The following is a 3858-nucleotide window of genomic DNA, read 5'->3' as shown; positions in this document are numbered from 1 at the left end:
AGGGGAAAGAAAGCAGAGTCCAAACCTAAATAGAAGGGGAGTTCAATACATGTATTGCCTTGCTGATAACATCATAAGTTTTCAATTTTCATAATAATGTGAAAGAGAGGATCTAAAATATTAAGCTAGTGAATTAAGACTAGAAATACAAATTAAATAGCGGGTTTCTTGAAAGTATATAATGCAGTCACGAGAGAAGTAAAAACCAATAATATTAATAATTTAAAGAATTAATTAAGAAAAATCAGAATGAACCTTTTGCCCTCTCCAAGCTTTTTGAGGAAATTAGTGAGTGGCTTTACATATTCAGTAAGACTAGTAATGCTATTTGTATCACACCTAATGAACTCCCCGAACCAGTTAAGTCTATAGCATCAACTTTGAATCCTCCTTCCTCTAAATGTGTTATGGTTTTGTACCAACACCAAGCACCAAAGCCTCCTCCATGTACAAGGACAAAATGGTTGGTCTCAGTTCTTTAATCTTCATTTCTGTTTCAAAAAACAAAAATAAAAATAAAAATAAGAGTGAGAAATTAATTGTCATAAATGCTTCACATGCAGCATGTACAAGGCGTCGAGAATAGACGATAAGCTTTTATTACGGCCACATATAACCACGACTTGGCCAATTGGACGCCCCATCGATTCATCGAATAGTGCATCTCCTAGAGCCTTGGCAGTTTTCTTAACAGGACCCATCCCTTCACCGCCTCCCATTAGCAGAACTGCAGGAAGTTTTGGATCCATCTCTTTCTTTAACCGATCTGTCGCTCGATAAAATTGGGTTGGAATACATTGCTGTTGTTAGTTATAAGAAACCAGGTTATATACTAATACATTACTGTCAAAACCAACCTTCGAGATTATTGCGCAACAAAAAGAAGGCCTGATGGGCAAGCCAAATACATTCGAAACTGAGAAGACTCTAGGCCATCTAATAAAGCCCTCTTGGCTACCTCCTCGAGGGGCAATAACATCTCATCACACCAGTGTTGAACCTGGATAGAAATGTTTCTTTATTGACCGACTCCAAGAAAAAAAAAAAGGGACAACCGAAAAATGAAACTTGAAATTAATATAACCAACCATGTGCGGTGGCGGTATTAAGGTCCAGAATGACAGTAACAAAGACTGGTTTCTTCAAGGCCCCGCCACTTGAGCACCCACAAAGGAATATGTTGCATGAGAGGATGAACACTAATGATAATGTCCGGCTTGTACTCCATCGACCGCCTCCAACTCTCTTCACGGTTGCACAATAACAAAATGTTAAAATGAGAAAAGAGCATACTTGAAAACACAATTAAGATTCAAATAGATTGACGTTAAACTTCTGCAGTCTTTCTAACAACTAATGCAAGGTCAATAATCAAAGTGTGAGGCGTAACCTTTCAGATTCAGGATGGTTGAGTGAACTGGTACCCAACAAGATATTCAAGGTTCTACGCTTTGGGGATCAAAAAGCAAAGTAGACCGTGGCACTATCCGCTTCTTAGAAAAGGTTAATTTCTTTGACGACATGTCATAATAGAACTAGGACCAGGAGTGATATCTATCACCTTGCCACGCTCACTCAAATTTGGCTCAAAAGTTGACCAAGGGATCCCAAATCGCCACGTTGTATCATCGCATCATACTTCCTACCAAAAGTGAGCAACTCCATCAGAGTCTTATAGTCAAGAATCTCATCTGCCCCTAAACTCTTGACTAAATCGATATTCCTTGCCCCACAAGTAGTCAGAATACGCGTATTTCCAAGTTTTTGGCTGGACGACATATAATGACCCACTCCACCCGAGACGGTAATAAGAATGTTTCTTTGTTTTGCCACTCCCATCAAGCTTGATACCCAAAGAGATTTAGTGAGAGCACGAGTGTTTGTTAGACCAAACGAGGTAATCCAAAGACCTTCACCTTTGGCGATACTTCGAGGCCTCTTAAGCGCCAAAACTTCCCCGGGCTAAATTCCCGCAAAACCCACCTCCACTCTGTCATCCAAATTTAAAACAAACAAGTGTGACGGGATAAAACTTATTACTGAAGATTTAATTTGATACAACTCAAATCATCTTCAAATATAGTATGTCTCAATTACCCGTTGCGTGATAATTTTCTGTAACATTTCGGTTCAGATTCGAAGTGGAACTATATCAAATCAAAAGACAAACCATTTAACAAAGAGATTCAATCAATCAAAACAATGCCATAAAATTTGCTTCTAGGAGAAAGTATTTGATGCATAACATAGTAAGGTAAGTAAAATGATTTTAATGGACAAGCTATGAGTGACAGTCAAAACTTAATGAGAAAGCTTTATTCTAATACAACTCAAAGTCATTGGTATGTTCCGGTTAGAGAACTTGAAGAGGGATACCGTGATATACCCAAACAAAAAGAGAAATCTTTTAAGAAAGAGATCCAATAAATCAAACTATAGCCATAAATTTGAATATACAAGAGAAGAGACCGACACAAATCAAACTAAGGTAAGTAAAAGTGTAAAAAAAGGTTAATACTTGTTGGTTATACCCTACAATCTTGAAATGTCAAAATATCAATTATCATTGTACCAACATTTTTAGAGGAAAGTAAAACAAACTCGATAATATTGTGTATTGTCTCAAGTCTTATATTGCCGCCTTTAAACTCTTATCGCCTAAACTTTTCATCATACTTTGACCAGATCGCACTTATTCAGGAAGACTCCATGAACAGCCAAGACCAAAGTCAAAGACTACAATTATTCACTAATACCTCGGGGAGGGTGAATACACATTCTCAAGACCGATCACATAGTTATACACCAAACTTCATATGCTCATACCACCAAGATAATTACGTGGCAAAGAGGAGAAATTGTCATATAATTACCCGAAATCGAACTTAACCTTCTTTCATGTCAATCCATTTAAAGACAATATGAAGTTGTAGAATTTTGCATCAATGAGAAGAGGACATACTTAGCGTAAAAGGCAGCTAGTCAAAGCAAGATAGGCACAATGAATCCAACGAGGTGAAGTGCTATGAAATGCAACCTTCCAAAGTCAACATGTTTCACCATGAACTTGTATTGGCTCTCCATGTCATTCAATGGCTAGCAGTTGTACTCTTTCCATACATCTTTCACAAAATCATCTGCATGCAAGCAAAACAAAACAAGAATTATAAAACTGACTCGAGCTTGAAAGAACAAAACAAAACGCTGGAATTAAAAATTAGAAAAGAATGATCTTTTTCGGATTAAAAGAGCAAAAATCAAAAAAATTCAAACCCAAACGAACAAATAGATCAACCCTAATGCAATGAATGATTTTAATTTCAGAGAACAAAACCTTGAGAAAAAAAAATCGAGAACAAAACCCCAATAAATTGAATGGGATTTGATATTGAACATAAAATTACTAATTACCTCGAAAAGTCTCGATCCAAGATGATTAAGGATGGCTGCAACCCATAGCGATGCAAGTAGATTAAGGAAGAGAGGGAGATGATCTCAAACAAATTTAGAGAACTTTGTTGGTCCTTATCGATTCAAGGCCAAGAAATTCTTAGCAAAGGTTGCCCAATCTCAAATTCCTAAAGTTTTTTTTTTTTTTTTGATAATAATTTCTTAAGAGAAAAGTGGCTACTATTGCACGATGACTACTTTATCCACGGTAGGGCTATTTTTTGCAAAACATTTGCCACCTTTTCTTAGAAACAGTAGGGTATATGAATATCAAAAATCGAAATTAGTCGATATTGGTAGTACCGTGGTATAAGACAATTATATCCCACCGTTTTACGAGACCAGTGGTATTTGGCTTGTACCAAAATTAGAAAAACCATATGTACCGTGGTAAGTGACTACTAGCCA

At 36.8% G+C, this 3858-nt stretch overlaps 1 pseudogene; it reads right to left on the bottom strand.

Annotated features, from left to right (window-relative positions):
* Window positions 1–542: 542 nt before the first annotated feature.
* LOC147481237 (putative monogalactosyldiacylglycerol synthase 3, chloroplastic) lies at window positions 543–3123 on the bottom strand (annotated as a pseudogene).
* Window positions 3124–3858: the final 735 nt, after the last annotated feature.

This window comes from Coptis chinensis, chromosome 8 (genome assembly GCF_015680905.1).
Source record: "Coptis chinensis isolate HL-2020 chromosome 8, ASM1568090v1, whole genome shotgun sequence".
NCBI classification, from domain to species: domain Eukaryota; kingdom Viridiplantae; phylum Streptophyta; class Magnoliopsida; order Ranunculales; family Ranunculaceae; genus Coptis; species Coptis chinensis.
Note: the sequence above shows the minus strand (reverse complement) of the source record. Positions and strands in the feature narration are given on the sequence as shown.